We start from the raw sequence: 14896 nt of genomic DNA, 5'->3' as shown, positions 1-14896 counted from the left end.
TGGAGGCTGAGGGATGACCTTATAGAGGTTTACAAAATTATGAGGGACATGGATCGGATAAATAGGCAAAGTCTTTTCCCTGGGGTCGGGGAGTCCAGAACTAGAGGGCATAGGTTTAGGGTGAGAGGGGAAAGATATAAAAGAGACCTAAGGGGTAACTTTTTCACACAGAGTGTGGTGCGTTTATGGAATGAGCTGCCAGAGGAAGTGGTGGAGGCTGGTACAATTGCAACATTTAAGAGGCATTTGGATGTGTATATGAATAGGAAGGTTTTGGAGGGATATGGGCCGGGTACTGGCAGGTGGGACTAGATTGGGTTGGGATATCTGGTCGGCATGGACGGGTTGGACCGAAGGGTCTGTTTCCATGCTGTACATCTCTATGACTCTATGACCTTGTCTATTTAGTCAATTCATGCCTCTCTTAATTTTATAAACCTCTATAAGGTCACCCCTCAGCTTCCAATGCTCTAGGGAAAGCAGCCCCAGCCTGTTCAGCCTCTCCCTATAGCTCAAATCCTCTAACCCTGGCAACATCCTTGTAAATCTTTTCTGAACGCTTTCAAATTTCACAACATCCTTCCTATAGATTTCATTATTAAGAGTACAACAAAATAGGATGCGTTTTGAATGGTGAGTTTCATATTTGGTGATGAGAAAATTGCACACTATCATTTGATAAATCATTTCTCCTGACACTGTTTTTTCCGTATCGTCTTTTTTCAAAAATGTCATTCACAGGATGTGGGTGTCACTGGCGAGGCCAGCATTTATTGCTCATCCCTCATTGCCCAGAGGCCAGTTGTTATGGGTGTTGTGAAGATGTCTGTTACCACACAGGGTAAACTCTCCTGCTTCATTTCAAATCAGCAACACAGAACAGATTTATCCCATGCAGTAATCTGTGAAAATTTGAGAGGCCAAGAACTAGTTAAAATAAAAATTAACAAGTTTATTTCTTAAAGTATAACAGAGAATAATTAAGTAACAACTATTTACAAACTGTTACCTTCCCTTCTGTAATACTAGTCCGATAAACCCCCCCATTATGATTTACAAAACAAAATTTCTTATCTCAAAACCCAGGCAGCTTTTCATTTTCTCTGAATTCTGGTCTTCTTTTCTTCTTCTTAGGGATTTCTAATTCATAAGTTACTGATTGGTAAAGGTACCTTTTAAGAGAGATATTTTTGGGCAGTCTTTTTACCCGCTGGGGCTTGGCAGTTTTCCTCTCAACTGTTCAATTTTCCCCATTCTTATACCCTCAAAGCATTGGATTGTGTCATTGGCTTTAAGATTGTCAATATATTCAATTCAAACTTGATTGGATTTTTGTATTTTTCAGGGTATAATTTAAACTGATTGGTCTAATTTGAATCTGTTTTGTCATTTCCAGGCAACCAGCTAATTGAGTTGTTCGACAAAATGTTACATTATATTTCTTTTCAGAATACTTGATTCTGTCACTTTTAACTCTCTTAAAGGTACAGTACACTTACATCTTACTGCAGTCCAGATGAGACAATTTCCTTCCCTAAAGGACATTAGTAAACCAGGCAGGTTATTCCTGACAATCAGCAATGGTTTTGTGGTCATCATTCGACTTCTAATTCCAAATTTCTATCAAACTCAAACCCCACCATTTGTTATGGCAGGATTTGAAGGTGGGTCTCCAGAACATTACCTAACTCTCTGGATTAATAGTCTAGCGATAATACCACTAGGTCATCACCTCCTCATGTCATCCTCCTTGTCTGATGGTCTGCCTAAGGGAGAGGAGGAGACCATTCAATGCCTTGTGTTCAAATGGGTGGCTTATTAGGCCAACATTTTAAGCTTTTAAGATGGAAGTAGTGAGTGAGTTTTGACTTTTCCATCCTGCTGTCTATTATAAACTCTTGAGGAGGATGTGACAGTGGAAGAAACACAGGTGTATAATCCAGTCATTATAATAGCATTAACAATGCAACTGGATTAGGACAATTTATTCTGTGCTAATGCAAGTTATTGGTAGATGTATGTTTCTTTCCATATTGCAAACTTGTGAATCACTTTCCTGTAAAACTTTCTTTCTGTTCAATGCATGGGATATAAAATGAATGTTTGTCTTTTTTATCCAGCAACACTCAAGAAACTGGACACCATCTGGGATAAAGCAGTCTGCTTAATTGGCAACCCCATCCACCATCTTCAACATGCACATTCTTCATCATCAATGCATAGTAGCAGCAAAGGGTACCATCTACAAAATGTACTGCAGTTAGACACTTTCCAAAATGTGACCTTTACCATCTAGATGGAAAAAGCCAAAAAATACACAGAACAAACCACCTGCAAGTTTCCCTTCAAGTCACTTACTATCCTGACTTGGAAATACATCACTATTCCTTCACAATTGATGAGTAAAAATTCTGGAACTCCCTACGAGTACTCAGAGGCTGGTGCATGTATGGAGTGAGCTGCCAGAGGGAATGGTGGAGGCTGGTACAATTACAACATTTAAAAGGCATATGGATGGGTATATGAATAGCAAGGGTTTACAGGAATTTAGGCCAAGTGCTGGCAAATGCGACTAAGTCAGACTAAGATGTCTGGTTAACGTGGATGAGTTGGACCGAAGGGTCTGTTTCTGTGTGTATGACTCTATTACTCTCAATGTCAAGTCAACTGCAATTGAAGGACATTTCATAATTGTTAATTTTGTTGCAAGGTACCAGGAGATGTTTCCTTTGAAGATGTTTCTATATCCCTTTTTGTAGGTTCTGGTCATGTTAAGTTAAAAACATCAACCAGGTTAGATGAAACACTGAGAATTCTGTAGACAATTAGAATCTCAGAAGCTCTTTTATTTTTCATCATTACATTTAACACATGGTGAGGAAAATACATGAGAAAGATAGTTGAATACATGGTAACAGAAGTGGAGTTCCAAAGAAATTACAAACAACAACATAACTAGTTAACAAAGCCTGCATTTGCTTAATGATGAGCTAGCATAATCATTTTTGACAGATTGCGGAGGAAACCCGTTGATCAGCACAATTTAGAATCACTTCAAGAGTTGCACTCCATCATCTACAGAACTGTAGAGACATTATTGAGCTTTCAGTCTTCTGTGAGACAATGACCAATAATCATCTCAAGAGTTAACAACAGTTAAGAATGATTACCCCAGAAATATAAGAGCTAGTGCAGTTGCACCTCTTTGTTCTGCACTAACATTGAAAGGCAATTGCAGATTACAGTAGTTAAGCTGCATATGTTTTCTGCTGCACTGCCAGTGGATCTCGCCACCACAGTCTCCTATTACCCAAGATTCTGATTTCTGCACGCAGAACTCAATTAACTTTTGGTGATGTAACTACAGCTATTATGTCTCAGAGTGAGTCAGGGAAACACTCCTCAACAGACTGTGACAACTGACCCAGAATTAAAGAGTCACTAGACTCAAAAATAAACTCTGCTTTCTTCCTACAGATGCTTCCCCACCAGGCCTGCTGAGTTTCACCAGTCATTTCTGATTTTGCTCCAAAATTTTCTGGATTGTCTTAACCTGTATTCAAAAATTCCCATGTTAGAAGTTGCGTGCAGTTAACTCAGGAAGAATGTTGAACTGATCCCGATGTGCAAAGAAGGTGCCTGTTATAAATAAGACACTGTCAGAAACATAGAGGCAATAATCAAACACCTCTCTGCTCACAAAAATGCATGCATCGACAAAGTTAAATTAAATTCTAATTGAATGAAAATTATTGGCCATTTCCTCTAGTTTTTAACATGTTAGAAGTTTTACTCTGAGGTGAAGCTTACAATCACATACATGTACTACTGTGGAAGCTCATAGTTCTGAAAGAGTTAATTTTGAAGCTGCATCAAGCTCCACCCAATTTGATAATGTCACACAGTCTTTGAGTGAAGAATAAGCAGACTAGCACAAGATCCTGAAAGAGACAGACATATTATCTCTGGCTCCTGATAGACTTTGTAATTATGTACAACTGTTCAATGTAACTTGTACCTATTGCTATAGTATAAACAATAACATCTTCTTGTCTAAAAGAAATGCCTTCGCTCATGAAGACTCTGTAGTGGTTTATCCTCTATCATTGCTGAATAGACTCGGCAAAAGAAGGATTATTGCTCTTAGTACTCTTACCCCAAGCACAGACCATCATTGCTTGGTGAAACAACACATACACCATAAAAAAGGAAGCTATTTAGCTCAACTTGATGCGTGTTTGGATTCATGCCATTATCCTGACTCTTCAACACCACAACATTCACACCCAATTACTCCACTATCCAGTTGCCACATCTTACAATTGCCCTCCTTCCTGGATACCTTTAAGAACTGATCATGCCGAAGAACCATTTCTGAAGCTCTTCAACGAGCACCACTCTTTGTTTTGATGAAACCCTGAGCTACTTATTCAGGTGCAATGAAACACTGTTAAAACATAATTCTTATTGGCAACAAATATGTGTTAGAAAGGTACTAATGGTTACTATGTCACAACTCAATTGGAAAGAGTGCACCAATAATGCAGCCCGACTATACTACAAGTTATTATAAATTTGCAACCATCCAATGAAACAACCAAGATGGTCAATTTACCAGGCAAACTACTATTCAGGACAAATTAAATTCTCACTTGGTTTTGTTCTTAACAGGATAACAGCTACTTAGTATAAGCAAACTTATTTATTAATAAAAGGCAAACAAAGATGAATTGCTCATTACTAATATGAAACTTAAGTTATACCCATTGAAAAACACCAAACACACATACACTCACAGATAGTTTTACAAATATGTTACGGAGAGAAACATGCAGACAAGGATCATCAAATCCTGTAAGTCAAGAGACTAGACAACAAAGATTGGATGAGTTGTTTAAATCATAGAGTCCCTATAATGTGGAAACAGGCCATTCAGCCCATCAATCCACACCGATCCTCTGGAGAGCATCCCACCCAGACTCTCCCAATCCCTGCAACCATGCATTTCCCATAACTAATCCACCTAACCTACACATCCTTGGACACTATGGGCAATTTAGCATGGCCAATCCACCCAACTAACACATCTTTAGACTGTGAGAGGAAACCAGAGCAACTGGAGGAAACCCACACAGCCACATGAAGAATGTGAAAACTCCACACAAACAGTTGTCCAAGGTTGGAGTTGAACATGGGTTCCTGGTGCTGCGAGTCAGTAGCGCTAACCACTGAGCTGCTGTGCTGCCCCCCCGATGTTTCTCATAGTTTGCTCTGTTGTTTGTCGTGATGTTGACATATAATGTTGTCTGTAAAATGATGATTGACCTTCAAATCAATAGCTGATTATGTGGACTTAGGTCTTTTCTTGTGTTAGAACTCTTTCTTTTAAGGGTTCTCAGATTCTGTATTTTTGACTAACAGAGTGAGGTGGTGAGAGATGCTCGTAGTTTTCAAGCTTCTTGATGTCTCTCAGTGCCACTGCATTCACAATTCTGTAACAACTGCAGATGGACCACTCCTTCTGCTGTCATTTGTCAGTTTCTTCTTAACTCAAAGATCCTGGCACCACTCTGTCTCAACAGTGTCCACTTCATTAATCCGAAGCTAAATAATCTTGTGCAGCTAAAATGTATGCCATACAATTCAATTTGATCCCCAAGTTGTAAAAACTTTCTTTATATTTTTAGCTGGATAGCAGTCCGCTTTCCATTCTCTAGTTAATAATAGTTAAAAAAAAACTAGGCATTGGTCGAATGTTATTATTGCTTGACTACTAATCCAGAGACTCAGCTAATCTCCTAGGACCCAGGTTTGGATCCTGCCATGGCAGATGGCAGAATTTGAGTTTTAAACAAAAAGTCTGAAATTAATGACCATGAAGGTATTGTCAATTGTCATTAAAACCCATCTGATTCTCTAATGCCCTTTTGGAGTGGCATGGTGGCTCAGTGATTAACACTACTGCCTCACAGCACCAGGGATCTGAGTTCAATTCCATCTTCGGGCGACTGCCTGTGTGGAGTTTGCAAATTCTCTCCGTGTCTGTGACCTTCCACAGTCAAAAGATCCTTTATTGGTCAGAGTATTGAGTACAGGAGTTGGGAGGTCATGTTGCAGCTGTGCAGGACATTGGTTAGGCCACTGTTGGAATATTGCGTGCAATTCGGGTCTCTTTCCTATTGGAAAGATATTGTGAAACTTGAAAGGGTTCAGAAAAGAATTAGAAAGATGTTGCCAGGGTTGGAGGATTTGAGCTATAGGGAGAGGTTGGATAGACTAGGGCTGTTTTCTCCGGAGGGTTGGAGGTTGAGGGTTGACCTTATAAAGGTTTATAAATAGACAAAGTCTTTTCCCTGGGGTGGGGGAGTCCAGAACTAGAGGGCATAGGTTTAAAGTGAGAGGGGAAAGATATAAAAGAGATTTAAGGGGCAACTTTTTCATGCAGAGGGTGGTACATGTATAGAATGAGCTGCGAGAGGAAGTGGTGGAGGCTAGTACAATTGCAACATTTAAAAGGTATCTGGATGGGTATATGACTAGGAAGGATATGGAGGGATATGGGCCAGATGCTGGGAGGTGGGAGTAGATTGGGTTAGGATATCTGTCGGCATGGGCGAGTTGGAACCAAGGGTCTGTTTCTGTGTTGTACATCTCTATGACTCTATGTGCAGATTTGGTGGATTGGCTAAGCTAGATTGGCCATAGTGTTCAGGGATATGCAGACTAGGTGAATTAGCCACGGGGAATGCAGGGTTGTAGGAGGAAGTGGGTCAGTGTCTGGATGGGATGCTGTTCAGAGGGTTAGTGTATACTCAATGGGCTGAATGGCCTGCTTCCATACTGTAGGAATTCTAAGATTCTATGAATCCAAAAGGCAGGTAAATGGTTGTCCATTATAAGTGTCAGATTGGAGTGAACAATGTTAATATTTCAATATCCAGACAGTTTTGTTTCATTACAATTACAGCGTGTTAATGGTTAAAAATATTTTACAAGTAAGAATCAATTCCAGACATTACATTTCACAGCACTCAGAGTGTTCCTTCGCATTTAACCACAGTGCGATTAAATTTGACGGCTGAGGACTTTTAAAATAGTTTCAGTGTGTTGTTATCACAGATCAGTTTTCAGAACATTTGAAATCTAGATAGTGCTAAAGGTGTACCGACACAGGGTGTCAAATGCTACAAGGTTTGACATCCTCACAACAGTTAAAAAACATTTCTCATTGTCGAAATTGTTTTTTGGTGTGGACTTTTTTTTTGCCCTTTTATAAGGAACAATAAAAAATGGATAATAAATCTTTAAATAACTCGGGGTGGTGAGCTACCCAGACTGAACCTTTCATCATCTGTGTGCTATTGCTTTCTGCCTTTGTCTTCTGTTTCTGTCAAATGTATTTCATTGCAGTTTTATGTTGTAACTTTTATTATTTGGAATAGGTTTGCCTGTATACTGATATGGAACTGAGATGAATAGATGTTACTGTGTGGTGGGATATCCTACATCAAGCCAAGAAGCTCTCAGTTTGGATGAAGACTTTGTCATTGGCATATAATGTAAGAGAATTTTTAGAGTCTTCTTTTCAAATTGGGTAACAGTGCAATATTAAATACTATTTAAAATTATGTTGTCTGACAACAGACTTTGCAGGATAATTGAGGTACTTGTTACCTTATGGGATTCAGATTGAAGACAGAAAGAAGATCAAATCGTGAAAAAAAGAATAAAAGGCCAAGTCTATAAGTTTAACGGATTTAAATCGGTGAAGGATGAAAAAGATAAACATCGAATGTGTTGTTCATTTTGCTGTTACCTCTTTGCAATCCTTAAAAAATAAGAACATCAGGTTTTTGGAAAAAATATAAATGTTCAGATTCAGTATGTTCACTTTTCAAAAATTTAGTTATAGGAATCATCAGTGGGAGTTTTAAACTTTACTGTGAAATCTGAAGTGTTGTATCTAAAATTAAATTGGATTTAAATTGTAATGAATTTCCCAGAAGGAAAAACTTAATCATCTTGATGCACTTTAAAACAATTGATGCATGAAACTGTGTATTGTTTTCATGAAAATACTCTCAATTTATTCAGGTAGCATTTAAGAATTACTGTTATTGTCGGTTTTTTTGTGGTATGTTACCTGGGGAGTGTGACGATGAAGCACAGTTAAAGTGTGGGGAATAATTAGTTAGGATTGACACAATTCAGTCACTGTTTTAAACTCATACAGTGTTATTTTTATATTTACGTTATGCTATCCTATCGCCACATGATAATGTAAACCCCCCATGAAAACATACAAGTTGTTCTGCTATAATGCATGCTTGGTTAATGCAAATCCGCAATAACACAATTGATGAATTGGGGACTCTGTTTCTAAAATGCGAACTTTTAAAGCTTGCATTGGTTATAATAAAATTCTGTTCCTATTAGTTTAAATGATGCTGCTATTCCACAATTTTCTTATAATAGGGGATTCCATGACAATGGAAATACCGCATATTAGCAGAACTGACTGCATTGTATTACACCACCTCAATTTGGCAAGGGGATAAAATTAGATGCTTGAGTTTTGCTGTAAAGAGAGATGTAGCTGTAAATGTTTTGTATTATGCTCTCTAGGACAAACCCAAGAATGCCATATACCAAACAGTATTAGGTTTGATATTCTTGTATTTAATCCAATAAGTGGAAAATGAAATATTTCAGCAATCAGCCTATTTCTCATTGACATTCCAGTTCTGTGTTACCAAGTGATGATTATAGTTTGACAAGTTTTCATGTGTCGTTCTCATTATCAATGTGGAAACAAGGAGTCATAAGGGGAAAAGTTGACAGAAAGTGCACACAGGCATGAGACTTTTAAAAATATAATATAAATAATTTAAAATTGGAACTGATTTGCTGAAAACTCCAGGCATTCACACTTCAGTTCAAGTTGATGAAAAGGATTATCCCTCCCCCATATAAATCAGATAAACTTACACGTTTGGCCTTTTGTAGGAGCCAAATAACAGGTTGGTTGTTTACTTTAATTACAGCACTCTGCAATACTTAACAGAGGGCAGTGCATTTGTGTTTGAACAATTTAGGTCCTGGTTGCAAAGCTGGTGGCATTGCATTGAAATTCAGGTTCTCTCGCAGTGAAGAAGCAAACACATATTACTTGCTGTGATGTTTCTAGCCATACTCAGTTAATTCTAAAAGGGAATTTGAATAACAATAATAAGTGACTATAGTTGAACAAGCTCAGAGACAGCACAATAGGTCCTGGAGTCCAAGGCTCCTCAGCCCTCGTTGTCTGTTATTTTCCTCATTTCATTCTTCATTGATCTAAAGGAAATGGTACAAATTTATACCTTTGTCAATGGAACAGCGAAATGAAACCAGAGAAACTTCATTTGTTTTGAGCAGAAATCTAATTTCAGAAAAGTTATTTTTCTTTTGTGCTCGATAGAAATGATGGTTTCTTCTGGAAATCTGGTTCTTCACAATAATAGGTTCAGATTTCCCTGTGAAGAAATACTTAGACATGGATGGTCCTCCATAGATGATCAGGATGGGAAATAACAATGGCTCAAGAAATCAAATTGTGGATACAGAACCTTCTCTTTTTATGCCATCCTGTTCAGTCCAGTTTACATTTGTTATGCAACTGAATGATTCTTACTACCCACAGAGAACCTTATCAGTGTCACTCATGTTCCAACAAAACCCGACATTGCTGCATACTATAGTACAATGGCGTAATGTGTTTATCCAAAAGCACTCTTTCCACTTTGTTGATGGAGATATTAACCGATTTGTTTTGATCACATAATTTGATATGAACCCAAATGCAAGCTTCATGTTGCCTGACCACTTGAGTGATTTCTGCGTGCAGCTACTCACATTGTTGAATGGTTGGATGTCTAAACAAGAGGTGCAAATGCACAAAGGGTTAACTCTACATAAAATTAACCTGCATTCCTGAGAAAGGGGTGGTGCGTTCTGCATGTTTCAGTAAATATATAAAGAAGGAATATCCAATGGCAGAGTGTGGCTACCAAGTCTTGTCTTCTGAAGTTGTCAGTCTGGGACTAGAACTATTATACCTGTATAAGATAATGTTGGAGAGAGGTAATGTTGGAGACTGATTAGGCTGCACCCAGTGTGATGATATTGTTCAGGCTTGGGTGAGGATGAGGCAGGGCATCTTAAGATCTCATGAAATGCAGAGCTATACTTACATAACCTCAGCAAACATCTTTAATAAAATGCATCTACTACCAGGTTGCAATAATACAATAAACTACAACTTCTGTAGATAAGTGCCTCTTCTTGTTAAGACTCAGTATTGGTGGATCCTCTACCACAGTAAGCCACATAGGTCACAAGACCCAATGAAGGAAAGAAAATTGGTGGTAGCATCCAGTTATCCACAAATTCCACAGGAGCTACTTAAATTCATCCTACAAGGTCATCTGCAGTTTCTCCCACTGGAAGTCAGCAGTCATTCTCTTGCTTTGCTTTCGATGTTGGAGCAGCGCTACATAGGGGCCAAATGCTTAGCAAAGACAAGTGGAGCACAGACAATGTATACAGTTGATTGGCTAAGTCTGGTCTGAAACTTTGCATGGCTTGAGTGCAATTGATAAATTTCATCTGGAATATTTGTTTGGTAGAGGCTTTTATTTCTGCACTGTGGCCGAGAGGATGTTGGTCACATCAGTCTGATCAGTAACAGAGGGAAGGTAAGGTAAGCTAAGTGTGACTGTGGAATTAGAGTTGCATTCACTAGCGCTGTAGTCGGATAAGCCAGTTATGGTCAGCCTGGTCTGAAGAGGATTGTGGTCTCCTCCCTTTTTCTGTTCCTCCTCAGCTGCTAAGGTGTTGTGCAGGTTAAGGCTTCCCTGTACATGGATGACATCGCCGATTTCTGCTCGGATCCGCTGTCCGTGCGCAGACTCATGTGCATATGTGACCAGTTCGAATGGGCCTCGGGGGCCAAGGTAAACCGAGGCAAGAGTGAGGCCATGCTCTTCGGGAACTGGGCCGACCAATCCTCGATCCCCTTCACCGTCAGGACTGACCACCTGAAGGTGCTGGGTATTTGGTTTGGGGGATCTGGGGTGTGCGCCAAGTCTTGGGAGGAGCGTATCAGCAAAGTGAGGCAGAAACTGGGCAGATGGAAGCTATGGTTGCTCTCCATCGCGGGAAAAAACCTGGTCATCAGGTGTGAGGCACTGTCATTGCTATTATACGTGGCACAGGTCTGGCCTATTCCCAGAACCTGTGCCGCTGCAGTCACCCGGGTCATCTTCCAGTTTATATGGAGGTCAAAGATGGACTGGGTCCGAAATGACTCGCTGTACAAAGATCTGGGCAATGGGGGAAAAAATACACCCAATGCCACCCTCACCCTGATGGCCACCTTTGTGTGTGGCTGCATCAAGCTGTGCATGGATCCCCGGTACGCAAACACCAAGTGTCACTACGGACTGAGGTTCTACCTGTCCCCGGTGTAGCGAAGGATGGGCCTGGCCTCGCTGCCGCGGAACGCTCCGAGTAGTTGGACCGTTCCGTATCACCTGTCCTTCGTGGAGAAGTTTATGAAGAAAAACACCTTTGACCACAGGTCCATCAGGAAGTGGTCAGCACGTAGTGTCCTTGAGACCCTTCAGAAAAGGAGAGGGCGGATCCTACTGAGCGGTTCCCTGAGCAGACTGTCAAAGCCATTTGGCAGAATGCCTCATTGCCAGAACTTTCCAATAAGCACCAAGACATGGCTTGACTGGTGGTGAGAAGGGCCCTGCCTGTGTGATCCTTTATGCACGCCCGGACTCTCAGCCACACCGCACGCTGCCCTCGAAGCGGCTGCAGGGGGGGACGAGACTGTCACACACCTCCTTCTGGAATGTGCCTAAGCAGAAGAAGTCTGGAGAGGAATGCAGTGGTGTTTGTCAAGGTTCGTCCCGAGCAGCGCCGTTACGCGGGACTTCATGCTCTACGGCCTGTTCCCCGGGACGCACACCGCACACTGAAGCTTGGGGCAGCTGCCGCCAAGACGCGGTGGGGAAAGACCACCGTGTAAGATCGGCTTGCCTAAAGAAGAACAGGGGGCTCACGCAGTCATTTGGGCTCTGCTGACACCTCAGCTAAAAATGTAATCATACAGACCTGTAAATAGGAATGATTACTCTGTTTTCGGTATGCAAACAAATGGAATGTTTACATATGTATGGCATGTCCAGTTGTACAGATCATCAAAGTATTTTATGAATAAAGTATATTTTTGAAATAAAAAAAAGTTGTGCTGATGCGAGCCTGAGAGGGGTGACACCTTCCTGGCAGCGGGGGCCTGCAGGTTAAGGCCTCCCTGTACATGGATGACGTCGCCGTTTTCTGCTCGGATCCACTGTCCGTGCGCAGACTCATGTGCATATGTGACCAATTCGAACGGGCCTCGGGGGCCAAGGTAAACCGAGGCAAGAGCGAGGCCATGTTCTTCGGGAACTGGGCCGAACAATCCTCGATCCCCTTCACCATCAGGACCGGCCACCTGAAGGTGCTGGGTATTTGGTTCGGGGGGGCTGGGGCGTGCGCCAAGTCTTGGGAGGAGCGTATCAGCAAAGTGAGGCAGAAACTGGGCAGATGGAAGCTACGGTCACTCTCCATCGTGGGAAGAAACCTGGTCATCAGGTGTGAGGCACTGTCATTGCTATTATACGTGGCACAGGTCTGGCCTATTCCCAGAACCTGTGCCGCTGCAGTCACCCGGGCCATCTTCCAGTCTATACTTTCCAACAAGCACCAAGACATGGCTTGGCTGGTGGTGAGAAGGGCTCTGCCTGTGAGATCCTTCATGCACGCCTGGACTCTCAGCCACACCGCACGCTGCCCTCGAAGCATCTGCAGGGGGGAGCGAGACTGTCACACACCTCCTTCTGGAATGTGCCTATGCAGAAGAAGTCTGGAGAGGAATGCAGTGGTGTTTGTCGAGGTTCGTCCTGAGCAGCGCCGTTACGCAGGACTCCATGCTCTACGGCCTGTACCCCGGGACGCACACTGAGACAAACATAAACTGTGTCTGGAGGATCATCAACTCGGTGAAGGACACTCTCTGGGCAGTCCGAAACCTGTTGACCTTCCAGCTGAAGGAGTTGACCCTGACTGAGTGTTGCAGACTGGCACATTCCAAGGTCCAGGACTATGTGTTGAGGGATGCGCTGAAGCTTGGGGCAGCTGCTGCCAAGGCGCGGTGGGGAAAGACGACTGTGTAACATCTGCCTGCCTAAGAAGAACAGGGGGCCCACGCAGTCATTTGGGCTCTGCTGACGCCTCAGCTAAATATATGAGCATATGATTGAAAAATGTACAGACCTGTATATAAAAATGATAAATTCTGATATCTGTATGTAAATGTTTACATCTGTATGGCATGACCAACTGTACAGACCATCAAATTATTTTATGAATAAAGTATATGTTTGAAATAAAAAAAATTCAAAAACACCTTTAATCGCTTCTCGGCCTTTTGGCTAAGATCAAGTGTGTTCTTATCAGGAAGGGGGTCGAGTTGCGAGTCATCAGAGCTAGTGGAGATCATCGCTGGATCGTGATCGAACGTTGGAGGATCATTTGGTTGTGCTGACCTGCTATTGGTGGATCTTCATGCTAGCTTTGGCCTAACGCCAAATCAGGGACCAGCCAACCTCAGAGCTATAGCCTCAACAGTTGCCCGCACCCCAGGCCAGTGCGTTCACAACACAGTCAGGGTGACTGTCAAGAAGGTGGAGGAGCGTACACCAGTCGATCGGACGGTGTTTGTCAAGAAGATTTTGCTCGGGTGCTGTGGGTTTGCCGCAGTGGACGTGTGCTGCCTGCAGGATTTCCCTGGGGCAGGCTACTTTGACGTCACCTTCAGGAGCGTGAAGCAATGCGAGCAGCTTCTGAAGGTCTTCAAGGAAAAGGAAGGGGAGCCGCTGTTCTCCATCTTGTCGGCGGTCCTGTTGTGTGTGCTTCCTGCACAGAGGAGTCGGCTTGTTGTGATCCACATGTACAACCTCTATGTTCCAGTAAACGATGTCCTGACGTTCCTGAAAAGATATGTGCAGGTTGAGGGACAAAGCACCGACGTGGTTGATCCTTTCGGGATCTGGACCAGCAAGCGACAGGTCAAGGTAATTCTGAGGGTTGATGCCACTGGGAACCTCCTTCACCCACCCTCCAGCTTTGCTATCGGAGGGAGCAGAGGGTACCTGACTTATGCAGGGCAGCCGAAAGTGTGCCGAACCTGCGGGAGGTCAGGCCACATGGCGGCAGAATGCAAGGTCACGATCTGTCAGAACTGCAAGAAGGAGGGCCACCCGACCAAAGCCAGCAATCTGTGCGGAGAGGCGGGCCAGGTGTACAATGCCTGCCCAAGACGAGGGGCTGCCACCTACGCGCAGATGGCCGGGGGTGGGCCGCAAAAGGACAGCAAGGCACCACTAACCAGCAAGGGAACAGTGTCTGGGGGCACGCAAAAGGAAGGACAGGCCGGAGCGGAGCAGATATCAGCTACCGGAGAGGTACAGCGGCCAAGCGAAGCTCCGACAGGACAGGCAGAAGAGGAGGAGAAGGGAAAGAAGGAGGCAGAGGAATGGATCCCAGTACAAAACAAGAAGAAGAAAACCCGCCAGGCCGCCAAAACCTCCCAGAAAAGGGGGAAAAGGCAGCTGTATGGGGAAGACAGAGACAGCTCTTTGGAGGGTGAGGACAGGCGCAAGGAGGGTCGTTACCAAAAGAAGAGGCAGAGTGCTGCGGGGAGAAAGGAGGGCAGCACCCGCCAAACAAGGGACAAACCTCCTGAGGCAATGGGAAACAACCACCCCCCCACCAGGTGAAAGCTAGGAGGGCCCCAGCGCCACAC

Source organism: Chiloscyllium punctatum, chromosome 45, assembly GCF_047496795.1.
Source record: "Chiloscyllium punctatum isolate Juve2018m chromosome 45, sChiPun1.3, whole genome shotgun sequence".
Classification (NCBI taxonomy): Eukaryota; Metazoa; Chordata; class Chondrichthyes; order Orectolobiformes; family Hemiscylliidae; genus Chiloscyllium; species Chiloscyllium punctatum.
Note: the sequence above shows the minus strand (reverse complement) of the source record.